Source organism: Mirounga leonina, unplaced genomic scaffold (assembly GCF_011800145.1).
Source record: "Mirounga leonina isolate KUSES-001 unplaced genomic scaffold, KU_Mleo_1.0 Mir_101609, whole genome shotgun sequence".
Lineage (NCBI taxonomy): Eukaryota > Metazoa > Chordata > Mammalia > Carnivora > Phocidae > Mirounga > Mirounga leonina.
In genome coordinates, this window is record NW_023270164.1 from 14,707,000 (window position 1) to 14,734,573 (window position 27,574).

At 36.8% G+C, this 27,574-nt stretch overlaps 1 protein-coding gene and 1 pseudogene across 4 annotated transcripts in view; one reads left to right on the forward strand and one right to left on the reverse strand.

Annotated features, from left to right (window-relative positions):
- Positions 1-406: 406 nt before the first annotated feature.
- Positions 407-8,253, reverse strand: LOC118008794 (annotated as a pseudogene).
- Positions 8,254-24,644: 16,391 nt separating this feature from the next.
- Positions 24,645-27,574, forward strand: part of MAGED1 (MAGE family member D1) — a 65,631-nt gene continuing 62,701 nt past the window's right edge. For 2 of the 4 annotated variants that reach the window (XM_035004932.1, XM_035004940.1), the window contains exon 1: positions 24,645-24,717. The gene's annotated coding sequence lies outside the window, so the exon portion shown is untranslated. The remainder of the gene's footprint in view (positions 24,718-27,574) is intronic. The other 2 variants (XM_035004922.1, XM_035004978.1) reach the window with 2 other exon arrangements.

Genomic DNA, 27,574 nt, shown 5'->3' on the forward strand with positions numbered 1-27,574 from the left:
GATCGAGTCCCGCATCGGGCTCCCTGCTCGGCGGGGAGCCTGCTTCTCCCTCTGACCCTCCCCCCTCTCATGTGCTCTCTGTCTCTCTCATTCTCTGTCTCAAATAAATAAATAAAATCTTAAAAAAAAAAAAAAAGAACAAAGGTGCATTTCAAGTGGTGTGGTATAAAAAATTTCAAAATACATAAAACATAGAAATTGAAACTCTAGGGCCAATTCAGTACATTAATTTTTAGTAGATAGCTTAATGTGATTTTTTTCACATTAAAGTTCCATTTTTTCATAATTTATCATTTAAAAAATATACTTATACAACCTGATGACTGTCGAGAAAGTTTGCATTGTTGTTGACAAAGTCAGTTACCGTAACTGTAAAAGGCAGTTTGGTTAACTCAACTTTCTATGATCAGTTGTAAGTACTGAGTAAGTCCTGGGACTTGTTTTTTTTTGAGTCAGTCCCAGAGACTTCTTTAATCCACCTGTGCATCTCTTCAGGGCTATCAGCCTGCACATAGAAAGTTTAAAACAATGTTACACTTTCAAAGAGATTGTCCCTCATCATTACATTGCTCTGTCTACATTCCTGTACTTCGTGATCTTCTTTAAGTGGTATTATCTGGAGAGATTCCTTCTCCAGTTCAGATTTGAAGTAGCCTATTGTGTTTTCATTCAATTGAAAAAAATATCTTCTACTCCAGTTGCTTCATCACCACTCCTTGCTTAACACAATATCCAGCTTTGATAACTGCACTATCTGAAGGAGGTTTAGGAGTAAAGAAGATGGCTTCATGACCACTTCAAATTATTTGCCAATACTTTCACCATATTTATTTACTTCTTACTGAGTTGGAGTAATGATGGGTATACCACCAATGCCAGTTTTCTAAGATGCTTGCTTCTTCCTACATTCACCCTGCTGACTTATGTCATCAGAATGATGCTGTGAATCTGACTGCTTTGGTCTTGTAGTTTTTATGGCTTAGTTCAACATATTTACTCATTCTACTAGATCCTGCTGATCATTAGCTTGTAAGGAAATATTTCCTCATCCCTGCATTCATGACAAGAAAAAAATCAGCCTTTGGTCTTAGCTTACTTGCATTGCTACCTTTGAAATGTAGGTAAGATTAATGGCTCCAATGTATGATGATCCAGAAGGTAGGTCTTGTGGATTACCCATGCACCATACAAAGCAATCTTCTCTGGACAGAAGAAGATGGTGGTGGAGTAGGAGGTCACCTCATCCCATGAACACAACTAGATAACTATCAAATCATCCTAAATACCCCAGAAATCAACCTGAAAACTGACAGAAAAAAATTCCACACCTAAAGGGAGAGAAGAGTCTACATCAAAGAAGGTAGAAAGTGTGGAGACCTGGTTTGGGGAGAAATGTATTGTGGGTGCTGCAGAGGGGAGGGAGCCCTAGTTGTGGAGAGGGCGAGAGAGAGAGAGAAAGAAAGAGAGAGGAGTACATGGAAGAACCCACAAAGAGAACATTTCTCCAAAGTCGTTGCCTTGGAAAATAAGAAGGGCTGAATTTCATGAGTTCTTACAACCAGCAGGGCTTAAAGACTGGAGTTTTAATTGTTTTAAGATTTTATTTATTTATTTGGGAGAGAGAGAAGAGCACACAAGCAGGGGTAGAGGGAGAGGGAGAAACAGACTCCCCGCTGAGCAGGGAGCCCAATGTGGAGCTTGATCCCAGGACCCTGAGATCATGACCTGAACTGAAGTCAGCCCAACGACTGAGCCACCCAGGTGCCCCTAAAGCCTAGAGGTTAGTGAGCTTGGCTGGGATAGAGCCTGAGGGCACAGTGTTGCTCCTGGAGAGAAGGCAGGCAAACAACACAGGGTCAGACAGCATGGAAACAGTAATCTGAAGAATGCCTGGGACACACATGGGGAGATTATTTGTTTTTCTCCCAGTGTGTCCCTGAGAGGTAGTGTTCATGGAGACACTTCTCCAGGAAGAAAGGAGATGTCTGGCACCATTTTCCTACACTGTCCCTCAGCATAAACACAGAGCCACCTGTGGGAAGCAGTGTAGCACCAACACTGGATGCCAACTTGCTTACACCAAACCCCACCACTCTATACTCCAGTAGTACTACCCTTCTTAGTCACACATGCCTCAGTCCCTCCCCCAGAAGACCAGCACAAACCACTGCCCACACCACATCCCCAGAGAGTTCTGCAAGGCCTCAGTTCTGGTGGAGATAGTGTCAGGTCTCATTTCACAAGCAGAGCACATGTAGTTAAAAAATCACCACACTCTGGCCAAGGACCAAACACTGCCCAGAGCAGGCAAGGAGAGCCTCTGCAGATGACTGGCCTGAAGGACAGAGCAGCCAAAACACAACAGCAGAGTACACATGGCACACAACAGAGACATTCCCTGAAGTGGCAAGCCCTGGGCACTACATGACTTCTTCTTCAAAGGTCATTACTCTCAGGAGCAGGAAACATGACTGCCTTTTCTAACACAGAGAAGAAGGCAGAGACCTAGACAAAATGTGAAGATGAAGGAATTTATCCCATATGAAAGACCAAGATAAGGCCATGGCCAGAGATCTAAGAGAAACAGATATAAGTAACATGCTGATGGAGAATTTAAAGCAATGATAATAAGGATACTCACTGGGCTTGAGAAAAGAATAGAAGACATCAGTGATACCCTTACCACAGAGATAAATGAGTTAAAGAATTAGTCAGAAATGAAGAGTGCAATAAATGAGATTGGAAACAGGCTTGATGCAATGAACAGCAGACTGGAAGAAGCAGAGGAACAAATAAGTGATATAGAAGATAAAATAATGGAAAATAATATAGCTCAACAAAAAGAGAAAGAAGAATTACGCAACATGAGAATAGACATAAGGAACTCAGTGACTCCATCAAATGTAATAACATTCATATTATAGGAGTCCCAGAAGAAGAAGAAGAGAGAAAAAAAAGAGAGCAGAAAATTTATTTGAAGAAATAATAGCTGAAAACTTCCCTAATCTGGGGAAGGAAACAGACATCCAGATACAGGAGGCACAGAGAACCCCCATCAAAATCAACAAAAGCAGGCCAACACCAACACATATTGTAATGAAATTTGCAAAATACAGTGATAAAGAAAAATCTTAAAAGTAGCAGGACAAAAGAAGTCCTTAACTTACAAGGGAAGACCCATAAAGTTAGCTTCAGATCTCTCCACAGAAACTTGGCAAGCCAGAAAAGACTGGCATGATATATTCAAAGTGCTGAATGGGACAAATCTGCAGGCAAGAACACTCTATCCAGCAGGACTATCATTCAGAATAGAAGGAGAAATAAAGAGTTTCCCAGACAAACCAAAACAAAAGGAGTTCGGGGCGCCTGGGTGGCTCAGTTGTTAAGCGTCTGCCCAGGGTCCTGGGATTCCCACTGGGCTCTCTCTTCCGCGGGAAGCCTGCTTCTCCCTCTCCCACTCCCCCTGCTGTGTTCCCTCTCTTGTTGTCTCTCTCACTGTCAAATAAATAAATAAAATCTTAAAAAAAAAAAAAAGGAGTTCATAACCACTAAGCCAGCCGTGCAAGAAATACTAAAGTGGACTCTTTGAGTCCACTCTTTTGTCAAAAGTGACAAAGACAAAGGATCAGAGAAATCTCAGGAAACAATGACAAAACAAGTAATAAAATGGCACTAAATACATATCTATCAATAATTACTTTGAAAGCAAATGGACTAAATGCTCCAATCAAAAGACATAGGGTGTCAGAATGCATAAATAAAAAACAAGACCCATCTATATGCTGCCTATAAGACACTCATTTTAGACCTAAAGGCACATGCAGCTCAGAAGTGAGGGGATGGAGAAACACTTATCAAACAACTTTTTTCAGAAGAAGTAGACTTTAAAACAAAGCTTAACAGGAGACAAAGAAGCAAATATATAATCATAAAGGGGACAATGCAACAAGAAGATATCATAATTGTAAATATTTATGTACCTAACATGTGAGTGCCCAAATATATAAAACAAAGGCAAACATAAAGGAACTAATTGATAATAATACAATAATAGTAGGGGACTTTAACACCCCACTTACATCAATGGACAGATCATTGTAACACAACATCAACAAGGAAACAATGGCTTTGAATGACACACTGGACCAGATTGACTTAGACATATTCAGAACATTCCATCCTAAAGTAGCAGAACACACATTCTTTTCAAGTGTACATGGGATATTCTCCTGAACAGATCACCTACTGGGTCAAAACAAATACAAAGAGATTGACATCACACCATTCATCTTTTCTAACCACAACATTATGAAACTAGAAATCAACCCAAAGAAAAATTTTGGAAAGACCACAAATACATGGAGGTTAAACAACATGCTACCAAACAATGAATGGGCCAACCAGGAAATCAAAGAAGAAATAAAAAAATACATGGAAACAAATGAAAATTAAAGCACAATGGTCCAAAACCATTTAGATGCAGCAAAAGTTGTCCTAAGAAGGAAATATATAGAAATAGAGGCCTACCTGAAGAAGCAAGTAAAATCTGAAATAAACAACTTACACCTAAAGAACAACAAAGCTTAAAGCTAGCAGAAGGAAAGAAGTATTAAAGATCAGAGTACAAATAAATGATATAGAAACTAAAAAAACGATAGAACAGATCAATGAAACTAGGAGCTGGTTCTTTGAAAAAACTTAATAACATTGGTAAACTTCTAGCCAGACTTATCAAAAAGAAAAGAGAAAGTACCCAAATAAATAAAATCACAAATAAGAGAAGATAAATAACAACCAACACCTCAGAAATACAATTATAAGACAATATTATGAAAAACTATATGCCAATAAATTGGACAACCTGGAAGAAATGGACAAATTCCTAGACACATATAAACTATCAAAACTGAAGCAGGAAGAAATAGAAAACTTGAACAGACTGATAACCAGCAAAGAAATTTAATCAGTTATGAAAATCTCCCAACAAACAAAAGTCCAGGGCCAGATGGCTTCACAGGCAAATTCTACCAAACATTTAAAGAAGAGTTAATACCTTTTCTCATAAAACTATTCCAAAAACTAGAAGAGGAAGGAAAACTTCCAAATACATTCTATGAGGCCAGCATTACCCTGATATTAAAACCAAGTAAAGGCTCCACTAAAAAAGAGAACTACAGGCCACCATCCCTGATGAATATGAATGCAAAAATTCTCAATAAAATACTAGCAAACTGAATGCAACAGCACATTAAAAGAATCATTCACCACAATCAAGGGACATTTATTCCTGGGTTGCAAGGGTGTTTCAATATTTGCAAATCAATCAACGTGATATACAACATTAATAAAAGAAAGGATAAGAACTATATGATCCTTTCAATAGATATAGAAAAATCATTTCACAAGGTACAACATCCATTCATGATAAAAACCCCTCAAAAAAGTGTGGTTAGAGGAAACTTACCTCAACATTACTAAAGGACATATATGAAAAACCCACAGTGAATATCATAAATGGGGAAAAACTGAGAGCTCCTCCTCTAAGGTCAGGAACATGACAGGGATGTCCACTCTCACCACTATTATTTAACATAGTACTGGAGGTCTTAGCCAGAACAATCAGACAAGAAAAAAATAAAAGACATCCAAATCGGCAAAGAAGAATTAAAATTGTAATGATTTGCAGATAACATGATACTCTACATAGAAAACCCTAAAGACTCCACCAAAACCTGCTAGAACTGATACACGAATTCAGTAATATTGCAGGATACAAGATCAATGTACAAAAATCTGTTGCATTTCTATACACCAATAATGAAGCAGCAGAAAGAGAAATCAAGGAATCAACTCCATTTACAATTGCACCCCAAACCATAAAATACCTAGGAATAAACCTAACCAAAGAGGTGAAAGACCTGTATTCTGAAAACTATAAAACACTGATGAAAGAAATTGAAGAAGGCACAAAGAAATGGAAAGACATTCCATGCTCATGGATTGGAGGAACAAATAGTTAAAATGTCTGTACTGCCCAAAGCAATCTACACATTCAATGCACTCCCTATCAAAATATCACCAGCATTTTTCACAGAGCTAAAAAAAGCAATCCTAAAATTTGTATGGAACCAAAAAAGACCCCAAATAGCCAAAGCAAACTTGAAAAAGAAAAGCAACTCTGGAGTCATCACAATTCTGGATTTCAACATATATTACAAAGCTGTAGTCATCAAAACAGTATGTGCTGGCCCAAAAATAAACAAATTGATCAACAGAACAGAATAGAAAACCCAGAAATAAACCCACAACTATATTGTCAATTAATTTTCAATGAAGAAGGAAAGATTATCCAAAGGGAAAAGGACAATCTCTTGAACAAATGATGTTCAGAAAACAGGACAGCACCATGCAAAAGAGTGAAACTTAACAACTTTCTTACACCACGCACAAAAATAAGTTCAAAATGGATTAAGACCTAAATGTGAGACCTGAAACCATGAAAATTTTAGAGAAGAACATAGGCAGTGACCTCTTTGACATTGGCCATAGCTACTTCTTTCTAGATATATCTCCTGAGGCAAGGGAAACAAAAGCAAAGATAGATTATTGGGACTTCATAAAAATAAAAAGCGTCTGCATAGCGAAGGAAACAACCAAGAAAACTGAAAGGTAACCAATGGAATGGGTGAAGATACTTGCAAATGACATATCCAATATAGGATTAGTATCCAAAATATATAAGGAACTTATAAAACTCAACACTCAAAAAATAAATAATCCAATTAAAAATGGGCAGAAGACATGAAAAGACATTTTTCCAAAGAAGACATACAGATGGTCAACAGACACATGAAAAGATGCTCAACATCACTGATCATCAGGGAAATACAAATCAAAACTATAATGAGATATCACCCCACACCTGTCAGAATAGCTAAAATCAACAACACAAGAAACAACAAGTGTTGGTGAGGATGTGGAGAAAGGAGAGCCCTCTTACACCATTGGTGGGAATGCAAACTGGTGCCCCCACTGTGGAAAATAGTATGGAGATTTCTCAGAAAGCTAAAAATAGAAGTATCCTAGGATCCACCAACTGCACTACTGGATATTTACCCAATGAATACAAAATTACTAATTCAAATGGATACATGCACCCCTATGTTTATAGCAGCATTACTTTCAATAGTCCAGTTATGGAAACAGCCCAAGTGTCCATTGACTGATGAATGGATATGGAGGATGTGGTACATACATACAATAGAATATTACTCAGCCATAAAAATCAGTGAAATCTTGCTATTTGCAATGACGTGAATTGAGCTAGAGAATATTATGTTAAGTGAAATAAGTCAGTCAGAGAAAGACAAATACTGTATGATTTCACTCATATGTGGGACTTAAGAAACAAAAGAAATGAGCAAAAGCAAAAGGAGAGAGAAAGGCAAACCAAGAGATAGATTCTTAACTATAGTGAACAAACTGATGGTTACCAGAGGGGAGGGGGGTGGGGGCGTAGTTTAAATAGGTGATGGGGATTAAGGAATGCACCTGTGATGAGCACCAGGTGTTGTCTGGAAGTGTTGAATCACTATGTTGGATCCTGAAACTATTACACTGTGTGTTAACTAACTAGAATTTGAATAAAAACTTAAAAAATAACTATCTTCTCTGGTATCCAGTATGAAGTACCTTTGGAGAAATTTCCCCGTTTTCATTTTCTTTGATGTCTCATAAAATCACAAATGTGGCTGTGACATTTCACACAGGTATTCCTGAGCTTCAACATTACACTGGGTGACCTTGGGCAAGTCACTTTCAACTCTGGCACCAGTCATCTGCACCATTAAGGTGTGAACGTAAAGCACGATTCTATGGCACAGGGCAAAATCCACTTCTGACTCAGGGAGTCCAGTGCTTGCTAGCCCCTTAGCAGACCAGCAGTTGCCTCACACCTTGCCCAGCTGCTCTTCAAGCCAAACTGCACCGCAGTCCTCCACCCATCCACGGCCCTCCATCCATGCAGCCCTCATGCCTCTGTGGCTCATGCTCTCATAGGCATGAACTGCTGGCACTATGCACGTGTTCCTGGCTGTCTCAGCCTCCACATGGTGGCAGAGATTCCAGAGCCCACACTCCCAGTCCATGGAGACTCATGGTTCTGCAAATTTTGAGTACAGCATAAAGATCATGGGTATTGATGTCAGGCCTAGATTCTAGTCCAAGTTTTAATGGACCCAGACAAGTCATTTAACCTCTTTGAGACTCAGTTTCATCATCTGTAATACTGTGGAAAAGATAGCACCCATTGCTCAAGTCAGTTGTTATACTTAAATTAGATCATTTTGTTAATTAAGATGCTTTATCACAGGGCCTGGCACCCAATAAATGTAGTTTCTATTGTCATTTTTGTATCATCCCAAGCACTGCAAGGGGTACAGAAGTGAGTAAGCCATGGTTCTTGTTTTCAAGGAGCTTGTGATGAGCACTGGTGTTATAAGCAACTAATGAATTGTTGAACACTACCTCAAGAACTAATGATGTACTATATGTTGGCTAATTGAACATAATAATTAAAAAGTAAGGATATAATGGATATACAAATAGCTACTCTAAGAGCTATAGCTCTTATAAGATAAATGAAACAAGGGTAGGGTTATCAAAATGCTGTGAGTTCAAAAGCTTGAAATGTGGTAGCTGATGTCAGAATTTTGTATCTAATTGTTACATGTGTGATTTTGTTAACGCTGATGTCTGGGAATACAGTGTTAAAGCTAGGAGGCAAGTATGCTGCCACCCTCTTTCCTATATCCATTGGCAGACACCACTACTTGATCTCAGATATGGCCTTAAAATTTTTGACATACGGCTTCAGACATCATTACTAATCAATTGGATTTGTCCTTGAAATGGTACCTGAAGTATGATGCTCCTGAGAGGACATCAAGAAGAAGGGGACATAGGCTAACAGTACCAAGTAGTAGAGGTAAAAGAGATAGAAAGGTATCAGTTTTGAAGAAAATTATCACTGATGAATATTGAGAGACAAATTATATTAAGTTGTAATGTATGATCCATAGTAAAAGTCATAGAGTTGGAGTTTAAGGTAGATAGAATTAATGGCTATTGGAGTTGTGGGCATCAAGGAGCTTTGAAGCTAAATTTGGATGAACAATCTAAAAAAATCTTGAAGTTGCCCATGATGATGGTAGAAATTGCAGTGGAAAACAAGAACTGACTGCATGCCAAAGAGCAATGACTTAGGACACAGTAGATTATAACAAAGAAGATTTATTAAACATGTTCACTCCCTTTACTAGATTGTGACATGTAAAACCCAAGGAATTAAATCTTATTTTCTTTGAATCCCAGGATTTAAATGCAATGTACAAAACATTGAATAAATGGACGAATGAATGAAGGAACGTTTAGTGATCACCAAGAAAGTTAATGTAGACAACTTATTTGAGCACAAGTTGAAAAACCATCCTAAAAGAGATTAGTTTGGGACTAAAGAGAAGTAATGAAAACTGAGTTTCCCTTGAGCAAATCATATCCTCCTTTTCCTGGGTATTCAATAGGTAATTTGTCCTACTAAGCACTCATTCTTATCTCAGTCTATGCCAAAGGTACTTTATCTGCAAGTTAGAAACACCTAAATACTTTTTAAAAAATCCAATTGCCCCAGCTTCACCTCAGACAAATCAAATTAGAATCTCTGGAGGTGTGATCTAGTCTTCAATATTTCTTAAACTCTTTTTTAAAGGTTTATATTTCTAAGTAATCTTTATACCCAATGTGGGGTTTGAATTTATAACCCTGAGATCAAGAGTGGCACACTCTACTGACTGAGCCAGTCAGGTAGGCCTAGTCTTTCATATTTTTAAAAGCGCCCCAGGTCAGGACACTTGATGTAATGAACACTGGTTGTTATATGCAACTGATGAATCACTAATAATACACTATATGTTAATTAATTGAATTTAACTTTAAAAATAAATAAATACATACATACATACATACATACATACATTTTTAAAAAGCTCCCCAGGTAATTTATGCTGTCAAGATTGAGAACTATGGGGTTGGGACTAGATAAAACAAGGTGCAAGTGTATTAAATTATCTAATTACACAAAAATTCAACATTACAGCTAGAATTGCTAATAATTTTCTGTAAGAAATGAAGTATCTCAGTTCTCAACTTCTACTTAAAATGTTTATCCCATAATTACATAGTGCCCGGAAGCCTACAGATGGGTTGTGTTTGGCCCTCATAATGCTGAAAATTTTTGAATTGATGGCCAACATTTAAAAATCAAATTTCACATAAAAATGAGAACTTGCAACTTCTCTTCACAATTAGAAGCACCAGTAACATGATGTTTGCATTCCCTAGTGGAAGAAGTCAAAACTCAGTAACTGCTGCCCCATTTAGATATAAATGGTCATTGAATTTTCTTTTTTTCACTTTGATTAGAGATTTATCAATTTTATTGATCTCATAGAACCAGATTTTGGGTTCACTGATCTTCCATTGTTTTAATTTTTTTCTCTTCCATCAGTTTCTACTTTGATCTTTATTATTCCCTTTCTTCTGCTTACTTTGGGATTAATTCTCTCTCTGTGCCACCCAGAAGCCTCTATTTGGACTTGTTTTTATTCCACAGAATATTATTCATATTGTTAAGTGTTCCACGTGTACTTGAGAAGAATGTATATTCTACCGTTGCTCAGTAGAGTGTTCTATAAATGTCAATCAAGTCTAGCTGGTTGATTGTGTTGTTCAAGTCTGCTTCATATCCATGATGATTTTCTGCTTACATTTTCTATCAGATATGAGAGAAGAGTATTGAAGTCCTTGACTATAATTGTGGATTTGAATATTTCACATTGCAGTTGTGAGATAATAGAAAAAAAATATATTGGTTTCAGGCCCCAGTTTCTGGCACAGAGCTCCTAACACCCTTGTAAATTCCTAAGTGATAAGAACACCAGGAGCATCTTTTGTTATAATACTTGCTCTTTGACCCTGGTTCCAGACACTGGGCTCCTGACACCCTTGCAAATTCTCAAGTGATAAAAGGACTAGTGATGTGGGAAACAAAGGCAAAAGAAATGTAGCTTAAATTAAAATCTCCTTACAGCTTGCAACCCACTGATAGATACCTGAAACATGCAGGGTGTGACCTTCCTCAAGGAACTCGTGGCTGCCTTAGTGACTTAATGTTTAAAAGGAACTTGATCTTGGCAGCAGTTGGCCCCTCAAGGTCCTGAAGACTTGCTTCCAGATTCTTGGAGATTTGCACTATCCCTAACACCCACTAATAAAAAAGTATACAATCAGTCACCCCTCACAATCCCAGTATAGCCCTTTCTGCCCACAGGTCCTGTCCCATGAATAGGGAAGGGGTTAAGGTATAGGCAGAAGAGAGAGGAGGCCCCTGATTCCTCTGACTAGGTTCTGAAACTATTCCTGGCAGGTGGAGACGCTGAGACAGAATGCAACAAGAGATAAAGAAACAAACCAAGACGGCACAAGAATCTCAAGGCCACAAGCTTCCCAGTCAGTTCTCAATAAAAGACTGCCTCTAAAGGCCCTCAGTGGCAACCCATTCGGGACCCCTCTCACTCTAGAGAGCTTTTGTCTTTCCTTTCTGCTCTCACCTTCACTTAATAAACTTACACTTCACTTCACCCTTTTGTGTCCGTGAGATTCATTCTTGGAATCTGTGAAACAAGAACCCTGCAATCCTGCAACACTAGGAGCATCTTTTGTTCCAGTGAGGTGACTTTAAGTGGGATCCTGGATGGTGATTGGTCACCAGAAAGTCCAAGCTAAGATTAGAAGCTTGGAGTTTGCAGCCCTATCCACCCCATCCCCATCCTCCAGAAAGGGGATGAGGGCTGGAAATGGAGTTAATAATTGACCATGCCTATGTGAGGAAGTCTCCATAAAATCCCAATAAGTATGGGATTCAAAGAGCTTCTAGGTTGTTGAACACATCCACATACCAAGAGGGTGATGCAGCCCAACTCCATGGGGATAGAAGTTCTGGTGCTCAGGACCATCCCAGACCTCATCCTATGCATCTCTCCATCTGACTGTTCCTCTGTATCTTCAATCATATCCTTTAACAAACTGGTAAATAGGGACGCCTGGGTGGCTCAGTTGGTTATGCAGCTGCCTTTAGCTCAGCTCATGATCTCGGGGTCGGGAGATTGAGTCCCACATCGGGCTCCCTGCTCAGTGGGGAACCTGCTTCTCCCTCTGCCCCACCCCACCCCCCTGCTTATGCTCTCTCTATCAAATAAATAAATACAATTTTTTTAAAATAAGTAAATTGGTAAACATAAGTGTTTCCCTGAGTCTTGTGAGTCACTGTAGCAAATTAATCAAATCCAAAGAGGGGGTTGTGGGAGCCTCAGATTTATAATCCATTAGTCAGAAGCACAGGTCTTGTGGGCCTGAGTTCTTAACCTGTGTACCTGATGCTATCTTCAGGTAGATAGTGTCAGAACTGACTTGAACTGAGTTAAATCGTAGGACACCCAGCTGGTGTAGCAGAATTGCTTGTTTGGGAAAACCCCACACACATCTGGTGTCAGAAGTGTTATGAGTGTGTTAGTACTGTGAGAATAAAGGAGAAATACTGGAGGAGGACTAGGTTTTATCCTAACACAATAGTTCTATCAGGTTTTCCTCCATGTATTTTGATGCTCTATTATTAGGTAGATAAACATAATTGTTATGTTCTCTATCTGATTGACTAATTTATCATTATTAAATATCCTTATTTTAACGTGGTGTTATTCTTTGCCCTAAAATCTACTTTGTCTCTTCTTTACACTAGAGTTAACATGGTATATTTTTATCAAATCTTTTATGTTTATTCTATTTGTGTCTTTAAAAGTAAAGTGTACCTCTTATAGGCAGCAGATAGTTGTTTCATTTTTATCCAATCTGCCAATCTATGACATTAAACTGGAATGTTCAGACCAGTTATATTTTGTCATTATTGATATGGTTTGGTTTGAGTCTAGTATTTTTCTATCTTTTATTAGTCTTATTGTTTTCTGTTCTTTTTTCTCTCTTTTTCTGCCTTCTTTTCCATTAGTCAAGTATTTTTCTGAATTCATTTTATCCTTGTTGTCAGCTTATTACCTATAACTTTTTTATTTATTTATTTTATTTTTTATTTTTTTATTTTTTTAGTGGTCAGTCTTGGATTTATGGCATGCGTTTTTAACTTACTGTAGTCTACGTTCAAGTAATATTATACCAGTTTGGGTACAATATAAGATCTTTAAAATAGCTTGCCCATTCTTGCCTCTTGACCTTTATTCCATTGTTGTATACATTTTACTTTTACATATGTTATAAAACTTACAATACATATTATTATTTTTGTCTAAACATTCAATTTTCTTTTAAAGAGTTTTAAATAAGAAAAACACTTTCTTATCCATTTTGTTACCATTTCCAGAAGAAAAACACCCTTCTGTGTGTCTCCTCCACTCTCAATACTCTACTACAATACTACTTCACTTCTAACACCAGATGTGTGTGTGTATGTGTATGTATGTGTGTGTGTAGGGAGGCATTCCCCCATACCAAACAATTCTTAACCAGTTGAGTTTCCTACAATTTAATTCCACAGGTTAAAGGCTCAGTCCCACAGAACTGCCCCCCCCATAACTTCAGACACCAATAGCAAGTCCAAGTTGTTACCTATGCTTCTGACCAACTGACTGTGAATTGGAGTTTCACATGACCCCCTCCTTGAGTTTGATTAATTTGCTAAACCAGCTCACATAACTTAGGAAAACACTTACTTACTAGATTACTGGTTTATTATAAAAGGATATAACTCAGGAACAGCCAGATGGAAGAGATACACAGGACAGTTTCCATGCTCTCTCCAGGCACACAATTCTCACATCTCCAAATATTCACCAACCTGGAAATTCTCTGAACCCATCCATTTGGGTTTTCATCGAGGCTTTACTACATAGGCATGATGGATTAAATCTTTGGCTGTAAGTGACTGAACTCAATCTCCAGCCCCTCTCCCTTTCCCACAGGTTGGGGAGGGTAGATAGAATTGAAAGTTCCAACCCTGTTATCAGGCTTGGTTCCCCTGGCAACCAGCCTCCATCCCTAGAAGCTTTCCAAAAGTCACCTCGTTAACATAATCTCAGGTGTTGTTGAAAGGGGTTTGTTATGAATAACAAAAGACATCCACTTCACCTTTATGTTCTGAAGCTATTTCAGGAACTAAGGACAACAGACCAAATATTATAACAAAGGATGTCCCTATGGCTCTTAAGAAATTATAAGTATTTTAGGAAATATGTGCCAGGAATAGTGGACAAAGACCAATATGTATTTATTATAAATAGCAATATCACACCATTTCTGGCCCTCTTCATTCCTTTCTATAGATGCATATTTTTATCTGCTATCATTTTAGTTCTGCAGGAAGCACTTTCTTTAACATTTCTTATAGTACAGGCCTGCCAGTAATAAATTATTTCAGCTTTTGTAAGTCTGAAAAAAATGTCTTTATTTTACCTTCACTATCAAAAGATATTCTTGTCAGTATAGAATTTTACCTTGACTTTTTTTTTCTTTCGGTATGTTAAAAATGTTTCTTCACTGTCTTGTGTGCGTTGTTTCCAAGGGGAAATAAGATGTATCGTTATTTTTGTTCCTCCAGACACAACATGGCTTTTATCTCTGGATGTTTTAAAATTTTTCTCTTCTTCACTGGTTTTAAGCAATTTGATCATAATATACACAGTTGTAATTTTCTTCATTTTTCTTGTGCTTGGAATTTATCTTCCTGTTTCTTTATGTTTATAGTTTTCATCAAATTTAGAAATCTTCAGCTATTATTTCTTCAGTTTTTTTTCTCTCTCCTTCCCCTTTCCTCTTTCAGACACTCCAATTATCCATCCAGTAGTCACTTGGTAAATTGTCCCACAATTCACTGATCTCACTGACACTCTGTTCATTTTGTAGAATTCATTTTTTCTACTGTGTTTTATTTTGGATAGTTTATGTCATCAACTACATTAATCTTTTTTTTCTGCAGTGCCTAATCTGCCATTAATTCTATCCATCATATTTTACATCGAACAAATTTTAGTTTTCATCTCCAGAATGTCTATTTGGGTCTTTTTATATATATTCCATGTCTCTACTCAATTTTCTGAACAGATGGAACATAGTTAAAATGTCTTTAAATGTCTATGGTTCCTAATTCTAACATCTCTATCAGCCTTGGATCAGTTCCAATTGTTTTAATTTTCTCCTCGATATAATTTGTATTTTTATGTATTCTTTTCATTCTTTGTAATGTTTTATGAGATATTAGCCAGACATTGTAGATTTTACCTTGTTCAATGCTGAATATGTCTGTATTCCTTTAAATATTCTTGACATAGTTCTGGGACACGTTAAGGTACCTGGAAATACTTTGATCCTTTTGAGTCATGCTTTTAAGTTTTGTTACAGGACTGGAATAGTGTTCAATATGGGTCTAATTATTCCCTTACCAAAGCCACCCTTCTGTGTACTTTACCCAATGCCCAATGAATTTTGAGGTTTTCTAGTGTAGCTGGTGTGAACAGGCATTGTTTCTGGCTCTGCATTCACCCCAGACACTGTTAGCTCTAATCCTTTTGGGTGATTTTCTACCTTGCCTTGAGGGTACTTTCCTCAAATGTGTGTTCTGATCAGTCCTTAGCTGAACGCTAAAGGGGGATCTTTGTAGGTATCTGGGGTTTTACCTCTATGCAGTTTCTCCTCTTTAGTACTCTCTCCTGAAAATTCTAGCCATCTATGTCTTTCTGGACACTCATCTCTATCTTCTCAATGCAGGGAGTCCATCAGTCTTTTCTTCAATTCTCCCTCCCTGCACCATAGCACAGAAAAATCTCTCAAGACAATAAACTGGGGAAATCTTTGAACTCACCTCATTTGTTTCCATATCTGCATCTCTGGATCTCCAGTGTCTTGAAAACTGATGTTTCATATGATTTGAAACATTTTTTGTTGTCTCAGCTATGAGGGTAAATCTGACCTTTTACTCCATATTGCCCATAAGTGAAAGCATCTGTTCTTTTTTTTAAATGCCTTTTAAATTGAGGTATTTTACAAGCAGTAATATGCACTACTCATGTGTGTACAGCTCAATTATTTATATATCTGTGCAATCACCATCAAGATATTAAAATTTTCAAGCACTTCTAGAAGGCTCCCTCATCCCCCTCCATTGTTGTTTTACTGGAAGCTAAACACTTTGTTATTTCACTTTGACCATGAGGAAACTTACACTACAGTCGGGATAAAGCCATGTAATTTTATTGTTGCTGCACTTCAACTATAAATCCCTGTCTTCTAGAAGTAGTCTCATGTCGTATATTCTCTATTTTTTTTATAGATGGCCGTTACAAAATAGAGTGAATTTTTTGCTTTATTTTTTTATTGAGGTATAATTGACATATAACATTATATTAGTTTCAGCCCTACAGCATAATGAGTCAGTATACATATATATTGTGAAATGATCACAAGTCTAGTTAACATCCATCATTATACATAGTTACAAAATTTTTTTCTTGTGATGAGGACTTTTAAGATTTACTCTCTTAGCAACTTTCAATGCAATGCAATATTATTAACTATAGTCACCATGCTTACATTACATCCTATAACATATTTATTTTATAACTGAAGTTTATGCCTTTTGACCCCCTTCACCCATTTTGCCCATCCCCTACCCTCTGCCTCTGACAACCAGTTTGTTCTGTGTCTGTGAGCTTGGTTTTTGTTTTGTTTTAAATTTCACTGTAAGTGGGATCATATGGTATTTGTCTTTCTCTGTCTGACTTATTTCACTTAGCATAATGCCCTCAAGGTCCATCCATATTGTTGCAAATGGCAAAATTTCCTCCTTTTTTATGGCTGAATAGTATTCCTGTGTGTGTGTGTGTGTGTGTGTGTGTGTGTGACACATCTTCTTTATCCATTTTCCCCTTGATAGACACTTAAATTGCTTGCGTATCTTGGCTATTGTAAATAGTGCTGCAATGAACATGGGGGTGCATAGACCTTTTCAAATTAGTGATTTTGTTTTCTTTGGATAAATACCCAGAAGTGGAATGGCTGGATCATACGGTAATCCTATTTTTAATAGTCAAGGAACCTTCATACTATTTCCCATTGTTGTGGAACCAATTTACATTCCCACTAAGTGCAAGAGGGTTCCCTTTTCTCCACATTCTCGCAAACACTTTTCTCCCAAAGTACTGGGCTTACCTAAATATACAGATTTTCCCAGTTTTATACTAAAACCCACCCCAATCTCATTGTTATCAGTTGTTTATCATTCACATAGTAGAATATCAAAAGACGGTAGCAAAGGTGAGTGGTGCTAATGGAATTATGATTATGACTTTGATCAGGAAAAAAATAATGAATTCCTCTTTTTCATCTTTTTTTGTCTACATAATAAGCCAAAAACTATTTTTAAAGACATGGTGTTCTTTTCTGAGTTTATGATTTTTTTGTTTGCCAATTACCAATATTTCATGTTTCCTAGACCTCAGCAACCAAGAAATAAAATAACACTTAAAAAGGAATATTCCTTTAATTCTGCTTTCACTTAGTCTTCAGAAACTTCAGTCCTTGACAAATTCTACCTAAATGGCTTTGAATGAACCTAGGGAGGTTTCTTATGCCCCCAGGTTTTCTCGCCTTGATCGTTATCAAAATTATCTCAGAACTATCTCGGATCCCATCCTCAAGGAGCTGTTATGGTTCCTTTTATTTTGTATTCTGCTTTTATTACCATAATCTTTCCCTAAAACTCAATCTTTGAGTCCTTGAGGCAGGGCTGGTGGACAGTCTGAATGACTGGCTAGGTTATATTTATCATTCCTCTCTTCATGGCTTTGATATGCATTTTCCTGATGGCTAATGATGTTGAGCATCTTTTCGTGTATTCACTGGCCATTTGAGGAATGTCCATTTGGATCCATTGCCCATTTTTTAAGTTGGGTTATTTGTTTTTGAGTTGTATAAATTCTTTATATATTACATATACAAGTCCTTTATCAGATACACGATTTACAAACATTTTCACCCATTTTGAGTGTTTTCTTTTCACCTTCTTGATGGTATCCATTGAAGCATGAAAGATTTTAATTTTGGTAAGTCAAAATTTACCTATTAGTTTTTTATTTTGTTATTTGGACATTTGTATCATATCTAAGAGGGCTTTGCCTAACTTGTAGTCACAAAGATTTACTCCTATATTTTTTTCTAAGATTTGTATAGCTTCTGCACTTATATTTAGGTCTATGGTCCACTTTGTGCTAATTTTTATATATAATATGAGGTAGGGTCAGGAGGCTTCATTCTATTCCTAGTTTGATGTTTTTTATTTTTATCATGAAAGGGTGTTGGATTTTGTCAAATGTTTTTTTTTTTCTGTGTCTGTCCAAATGATTATTTGGTTTTTGTCCTTTATTTTATTGATATACTGTTTTACTTTAATAGATTTTCAGATGTTATACCAACTTTGCATTTCTTGGATATATTCCACTTGCTCATGGGGTATAATTCTTTATATATGTCAGTGGGTTTGGTTTGATAGTATTTTACTGAGGATTTTGGAATAAAGGCCTGTGGTTTTCTTTTCTTGTCATGGTTTTGTCTACTTTTGTTAGCAGGAAAATACCAGCCTTACAGAATTTGGAAAATGTTTCTCTTCTATTTTCTGTAACAATTTGTAAAGAATAGGTATTGATTGTAATTAGTTATTTAAAAGTTTGGTAGACTTTATCAGTGAATTTGGACATGGACTTTTTCTTGTGGGAAGTTTTTTAAATTACAAATATAGAGATTGCTCTATAGTTGTTATGGGTCTTCTTTGGATTTTCTACTTCTTGAATTTGTTCAGTAGTTTGTTTCTTTCTAAGAATATGCCCATTTTGCCTAATCTATCTAATTTATTGCAAACAGTTATTCATATCTTATTTTCTTTCTCTTTCTTTAAAGTCTGTAGTAACAACTGCTCTGTCATCACTCCTTTTAGTAATTTGAGTCTTCTCTTTTTTCTTGGTCAGTTTAGCTAAAGATTTATGAATTTTGTTGGTCTTTTCAGAGAAACAATTTTTTTTGTTTTGTTGATTTTCAATTTATTGAGGCTTATTTTGTGACCTAACATATTGTCTATCCTGGGGAATATTCCATATGTACTTGAAAAGAATATGTATTCTGCCTTTTCGGAGGGGAGTATACTATTAAGCCGAGATTCTTTATATTGTTGTTCAAGTCTTCTATTTCCTTTCTAATCTTCTGCTTTGTTGTCCTATACATTCCTGAAAGTGGAGTATTAAAGTTTCCAACTATTGTTGAATTCTCCATAACACTCTTAAGTTCTATAACTTTCTGTTTCTCTTCTTTGGGGTTCTGGTTTCAGGCGGATATGCACCTGTGTTTGTAATTTTAATATCTTATAGATGGATATACTCTGTTATCATTATACAATGTTTTTCTTTACTTGTAATAAAATTTTCTGTTTTAAAGTCTATTTTTTTCTAATATTATAGCCACTCCAGCTTTACTTAATACTGGAAAACTGAATGCTTTCCCTTTAATTTCTGGAACAAAGCAGAGATTCTTCTCACCACTCCTATTCAACATTGTAGTGGAAGTCCTAAACAGTGCAATTACTCATGAAAAAGAAACAACATTAATACTAATTGGGAAGGGGAAAAAACTTTCCTTACATTCAGACAACATATTTGTCCAGAAAAAATTCCCCAAAAATCTACAAAACAAAAACCCTTAGAAATATCAAGTGAGTTTAACAAAAACTCAGGATGTAAGTCAATACACAAAATCTATCATATATCTAAAAACCAGTAAGAAATCTTAAAAAAAATTACAATAGCTCCAACAATTAAACAAAATTGAAGAAGACAATACAACTTATGATAACTCAAAAAAAGAACAATTAGGTGTGAATTTAGCAAAAAGTAAACACAATCTGCATGTTGAAAACTATAAAGCACTGATTCAAGAAATCTAGAAAGATTTAAAGAAATGGAGGAATCTCCTATTCATGGATTTGTAGGATCTACAGAAATGAAGAATATCCCCCAATTAATCTAGATTTAACACAATTTACACCAAAACCACAAGATTTTTTGTAGTTAGAGAAAAGCTGATTCCATAACATATAGGAAAAATCAAAGGAATTAGAATAACTAAACCAATTTTGAAAAAGAAGAATAAATGTGAAGGGATTACACTACTTGAGATTAAAACTCACTTTAAAACTATAGTTATCAAGACAGTGTGGTATTGGTAAAAGGGGGACATATACATCAGTGGAAAAGAATAAAGTATTTAGAAATAGACCAATACAAATATGGTGAGCTGATTTTTTACAAAGGTGCTGTTTCAATGGAGAAAAAATAGTCCTTTTAACAAATAGTGTGCATACTAAAGCCACAGAGATTCTATCTACCACATACCTATTTGAATAATTAACATTAAGAAAAGTATGAAGGGGCGCCTGGCTGGCTCAGCTGGAAGAGCATGTGACTCTTGATCTTGGGCTTGTGAGTTCGAGCCCCATGTTGGGTGTAGAAATTACTTAAATAAATAAAAACTTTAAAAAATATATGAAGAATACCAGGTGCTGGCAAGGACATTCAGCAATTAGAACTCACACATTGCTGGTAGGAATGCAAAATGCTTCAGCACTTTGGAAAACATTTTGGCAGTTTCTTATAAAGTTAAACATCCAGATACCATAACAATTTATGAGCAATCTTACTCCTAGGCCTTTCTTTTGAGATATTAAAACTATGTTCATACAAAAACCTGCATATAAATGTTATAGTCTTTTAACTCATCATCTCCAAAAGTGGAAATTACCCAAATGTTTCAATTGGTGAATGGATAAACAATCTGTGATACATCTATACAATGAAATACTATTCGGAAATAAAAACTAATGAACAATTGATACATGTAACAACTTGGATGAATCTCAAAGGTGTTATCCTAAGTAAAAGAAGCTTGTCTCGAAAGGTTACTTATTCTATGCTTCCATATATATGATATTTTAGAAAAGTAGAAACTAGATTGAAAGAGAACAGGAGTCTTTGCCAGGGTTTTTGGGTGAGGAAGACTGTGTGACTAAAACAGGGTATCATAGAGACTTTTGGGGGTTATGGGATTGTTCTATATCCTGACTGTGGTGTGGTTACATGAATCTATGCATGTGTTAATACTCATAGTACTGTTCATACCAAAAAAGTAATTTACTATATGTAATTTTAAGAAATGACAAATCTTTTTATTTAACAAGGTGAAACACATGCCTACATATATAGTTAAGTAAAAAAAATCTTGGTGCAAAATAGTTTGTATTATATGTTGTTGTTTGGTAAAAATGTAAAAAATACATATACATGTGTTTGCTTGCGTATGTATAAAATATCTTTGAAAGAATAACTAAGAAACTTACGAGGTGACTAGGGGCCAGGTATAAGGTGGAAAGTTTTTATTGTATATCATTTTGTGTCAGTTTTGGGTAACTGTTTAAAATTATTCTTTAGATCTTTTATTATAATATATGATATATACAAAATAATGCATGTGGTTTTCATGGGCACCCAGAGTTGAAAACTACTGTTTTATAAGTTCCATATTTATTATGCTATTTTGTTTATTGCTTGTCTTCCTCACTAAAATGTAAGTTTTAAAAGTGGGAGGATTTTTTTCCACTCCTTTGTTTATGCAAGTATCTCTACTGCCTTGAACAGTGACAACCACACAGTGGTTGACCAACAAATGTTTGTTGAATGAATAAAATAAAGTGATAAGAACAGGATGTATGGTGGAAGCAGAAAAGAGGAACAGTTGTCTGGTTTTGGTTAAGGAGTGGAAGGAAGAGTCAGTAAGGCTTAATGAAAGAGTTAAAATATCAGCTGATCTATGAAAGGTGAATACTAGATAGCAGGGTGTGAAAGCACACATATTTGAGATCTCAGTACACTTTCCAAATTGTAAGCACTTGTGTGAGACTTTGACTTAGGGTGGGAAAAGCTGAGTGGTGAGAGATGAGGCTGGAGAGACAGAGAGACCAAGTTAGGCTACCAAGGCTTTTGTATACCATGCTAAGGAGTTGGGATTTGGGGAGAAACATGGAGGGTCTGAACTAAGTGATCCTGATGACTGAGAGAAATGGATGAAGTCTATAAACATTCATATATCACCCTTTCAGTGAGCTTTTCCATAATGGCCATCTTCTCCCCCTCCCCTGTGTGCATTGCTATCCTACTTACTTGCTTTATTTCTTCATAGTACTTGTCAATTTCTGGCATGTATTTTCTTAAGTATTTTATTATCTGCCACAAGAATGTAGTTTATGTGAGGGCAGAAATTTTTGTCCATTTTGGTCATGGTTCTATCCTTACATCTTGGTGCATATTAACTGCTTGATAAATATTTGTTGCATGAATTTTTCAAAACTTTGACTGTGGAGGAAGTCAAAGAAAAATGATCAGGTTTCAATGCCTCTGGATTTCTGATAATCCATTGGCTAATTTTTCCACCTCAATTCCCAAATATAATTAATTATTAATAGCATAAGCCGCTAATTTTCTGTATTTATTAATTGATTACTGTAATATCCTCTAAATCAACTTCTCTGCTTCCAGATTGCACCAGTACAACCCATTTTCTATATTCTGGTTTTAAACATTACCATATACTTTTTTTTTAAACTTATAATGTATTATTTGTTTCAGAGGTACAGATCTGTGATTCAACAGTCTTACACAATTCACAGCGCTCACCATAGCACATACCCTCCCCACTGTCTATCACCCAGCCACCCCATCCCTCCCACCCCCCACCACTCCAGCAACCCTCAGTTTATTTCCTGAGATTAAGAATTCCTCATATCAGTGAGACCATATGATATATGTCTTTCTCTGATTGACTTATTTCACTCAGCATAACACCCTCCAGTTCCATCCATGTCATTGCAAATGGCAAGATTTCATTCCTTTTGATGGCTGCATAATATTCCATTGTGTATATATATATATACCACATCTTCTTTATCCATTCATCTGTCGATGGCCATCTTGGCTCTTTCCACAGTTTGGCTATTGTGGACATTGCTGCTATAAACATCGGGGTGCATGTACCCCTTCAGATCCCTACATTATTTGTATCTTTGGGGTAAATACCCAGTAGTGCATATACTTTCTTGCTTAAAATTCTTCTTTGGATTTCTGTTTCCCTTAAGCTCAAACTCCATGACATGGCTTGCAAGGTCCGTCCTTCTCTGCCTTCTTACATTCAGCTTCATCACTCATTACTGTTCCTTTCACACCATACTTCAAGTCCACTGCCATTCTTCCCTTTCACTCATCCATTCAATAATCTAGTCAACATTAAACAAGTCTTCATTGAGCACCCCTTAGGAGATAAGGTATATTTCGGGTTTTTAATATTCACCAATCAATGGGATAACCATAGTTCCTACATTGCCTCCTCTACCTATTATTTTGTCACATTATAATGCTGTTAGTTGTTTATGTGTTCATTTCTCCCACTGTTTGGATGACCTTGAAATCCAGGATTGTGTCTTATTTTTCTTTATATGAGCAATATCAGGAACAGAACCTTACACTGAGTGGTTGCTCAGAATCTGCTGGTTGAGTGACAAAATATGAGTTAAAATGTTGAAATGAACTATAAAAATACCAGCAAAAGTAAGGACCTCGTGCTGGCCCCTGTCATTTCCCTGACCACATTTTGGTTATTTATTCATCAAACATTGATAATCACCTATTTTATGCCAGGCTGTTATGCATTTAAAATGTCACCTTTAGCTCCTAAGCTGTGGGGTTCCTATTACAATGCTCATTGGTGTAGCATAGTATTTGGGACATGGTAGATGCCCACTATATACTTGTAGATTGACTGAAAATAACCACAAAAAAGAACTGGGGTACAGACTTTGGGCCCAGAAGATCTTTCTGGAAGTAGTGGCAATAGGTAATTCAATACTGAACTTTTAACCACAGTAAGAATTATTCTTATTATTTAAAATTTTGTCAACTGTCATTTTCTTGGGGGGGTATATACATATACAAGAATGCTTTCTAGATGAGTTTCCCTTATTTATTTGGAAATTTGAGTATGGCATGTAACTCTTTGGATACCATTCTGAGACAAAAAGATTCAGACTTCAGATTTTTTAAGATCTTGAAATCAAAGTATGCCACTAAAAAAAATGAAATTTTTTTCCAACATGGTATGCCAGAAAACAGTAAATCAGTATGACAAATACGTAACTGTAGACATCCAAGAGTTAAGGGACTAGGGTTAGGAAGGTGATACGTGCGGTTTGGCTGAAATAATGCAGTTCTTGGGATGATGAGAGCTAGGATTTGTAAAAACTTACTGATTCCCTCTCCCAGCCTGTTTACATCACTATCCACCTTCTGATAGGGTAAGAGAGCCAGAGCGATAAAGTATTGTAAGAGATTGCTAGAGAGGCACAGGAAGTTGCCTGGTAAAGGGGGCGTGGCGGAGGAAGTCAGGCTTCCGCCAAACGAAGGAAAATAGCACTTCCGGTCACGCCATCGTTGCGTCGCGGCTTTCTTCGGCAAGGTGAGTGTAAAGAAAGAGACTGATAATTTTCACAAGTGAGTCCCCAAACACCCCGGGGAAGCTTTCCTCCTTGCTTCAACATGGGGCGGAAAGAAGTTTTCATTCCTGGAGTACGTTGTGTGAAGGATGTTTCTGACGCTTAGGTTCCGGTCGCCTGTCTTCTCTCCCCCACTCTGAAGATGGCAGGCCGTCATCCCCTCCCCTTTCTCTCGTAGTCCTTTTATCCCTAGTCATTCTTCACTTCTCCTCATTATCCCAGATCCTCTTCCTGATCTTTCTGAGCCTGGGTCATTCCCTCTACCACAGATTCTTTTCCTGTCTTTTACCTCCCACTTGTTCCCCGCCCCCTTTTAGCCTCAGAACTTTTGCAACCCCCTTCTCCCACTCTTCCTTTTCCTTCGATTCCAATACTTTACTCCCCTTCCTGCCCCACAAGGCTTCTGATCCCTCCTGTCCCCCTCCTGCAGAGGCAATTGAATTATGTACTTGCCAAAGCCAGATGTGACTTCAATTTCATGGTCAGCGTTGTTTTTGTTCATAAAAATAAGCAGTGGCAGAAATTTTATCCCTAAGAGACGTAGGGTCTTGTTCAAATAATAATGATAATTATTATCATTATTATTTTTATTTTTACTCTAAACAAAATGATACATCAGAAACTGCACTGATTTTAACCCTCTACTCATGACATTTAAAAAAAATTGGCATAGAATGCAGTCCCCACTTTTTAAAGGGGCAAACAAAGTGGGTTTTGTCTGTAACCTGGTGTCAGCTCTTGACGGTGGAAGCTTTCCCATCTCCTTTAGAACTTCTCATGGAATAGAAATGGTTGACAGATATGACATCCAATTACAAATTTATTTTTTCATATGAGTTACGTTTATTATGCAAATCCTTTTCTGGTCTCTTGTAGCAACATTGAACAAGAAAGCTGGCAGATTTTTCAGACAAAGTTTTCCTGGGAACTTTGCAAGTATTCTCTATTTGGTGCAAAAATGTATTTTTCTGTCCCATTCATCAGGTTTAATTTGTCTTGTGAGAACGTTAGTTAATCACAATTTATTATTCCAATTATTTACCCAAGAGAGGAGACATCATGATCATTAAACTTAAGATGAGGCTCAGGGTTTTTCAGGCTCTAAAGAGGAATTTAACCAAGGATCTCCTTGAACAAGCAATTTATTCCTCTTCTCCTGTAACTACTGTGTTATACTTGCCAAAATAAGAGGTAACTCTTTTTCTGGGCCAGGTATAACTTTCAGTTCTTTTAGAAAAAACAAGGCAGAGATTTTCATGATACTAAAACACTTAGGAACTCTTTTGAAGGATATTGCTGGTGTCTCTGCTCTCTCTTCAAGTCATAATTACACAGCATTTAAATATCACCCAGCTTCAACCCAGTGTGCAACCATCATTTATTCATCCAAGAACTTTTATTGAATAACTTTATGTGTCATACAGTGTTAAGCCCTGAGGATACAACAGTGGAAAATAAAAAATGTATTAAGCTGTAGTTGAGAGACAGACAGTAAATGAATATATAATAAATACGAATAGATTGTGATGGGGAGGGGGTGTACTGTTTTAAATAGTCCCTGGTAAGGCAACATTTGAGCAGAACCTAAAGGAAGTGAGGGCACAAACTATACAGCTATTAGTAGGAAAAACAGGATATATCTATGTTGGTGTCTCTGTATTTGTTGTTCACTGTGCTTCCTACACACCCCCCCCCTTTCCCGTGGTCACTTTTCTGCATAGCTTTAAGGCAGCACTCTGCATACTGAAATAACCTAATCCAGGTACATACATTTCCCATATTCTTTTTATCCTAGCTAGCTTCTTCCTGTCATTTAGGTATATTGTCAGTTACTAGCCCCGCTAGGAAGACATCTTTATATCCATCCTCAGTTCTCCCTCAGTCTGTTTATCTGTGGTGCATTGTGTGCTATTCTACCGCATATTTGCTTACCTCTGTCACTGCCCTTATCACTGTGTGTTCATGATATGTTGCCCATAAATGTTTGGTATGTTAAATTGGAAGAATTCAGTACTTGCTCTGTCTGTACAGGCAACCTTTTAAATATAGTTGGTCCCTTAATGTTCAAAACCATCCTCTAAGGTCAGTATTATCATTATCATTTTACTGATGATAAAACCAAGACTCAGAGGTAGATAGTAACTACTATTGGTGGAGTTCATGGAGGTGTGGTCTGCGAAACGCTCAGCCCTGGCCTGATTCTCTTTGTCTTTCTGTCTGTCTCTCTTTCTCTGTTTATTAATGAGAAATAGAAAATATATGGAGTATTTTATTATTTTATAAAACATAATCTGGGTATAGAAATTACATTTTAAAAAATTTCCTTTCTTGGGGGCGCCTGGGTGGCTCAGTTGGTTAAGCGACTGCCTTCGGCTCAGGTCATGATCCTGGAGTCCCGGGATCGAGTCCCATATCGGGCTCCTTGCTCAGCAGGGGGTCTGCTTCTCCCTCTGACCCTCCCCCCTCTCATGTGCTCTCTCTCTCTCATTCTCTCTCTCAAATAAATAAATAAAAAATCTTAAAAAAAAAATTTCCTTTCTTAAGTCAGATTATATCAGGTACTTGTTATAAATAATATAGAGCTGAGAAGCATGGTGACTCTTTTTACTTGAACATTTTTTAATTTAACAAGCATAAGTTGAAAGAAGAGTACAATGAATACTTTTATGCTCTGAACCTAGGTTCAGCAGTTGTTAACTTTTGCCATATGAGCTCACTTGTTCACTCACTTGCTCACTCATCCATCCATCCATCCATTCATTTTTTTAATTAAAGTATAATTGTTTATATATTTTCTGATCTATTTTGGCTGAACCATTT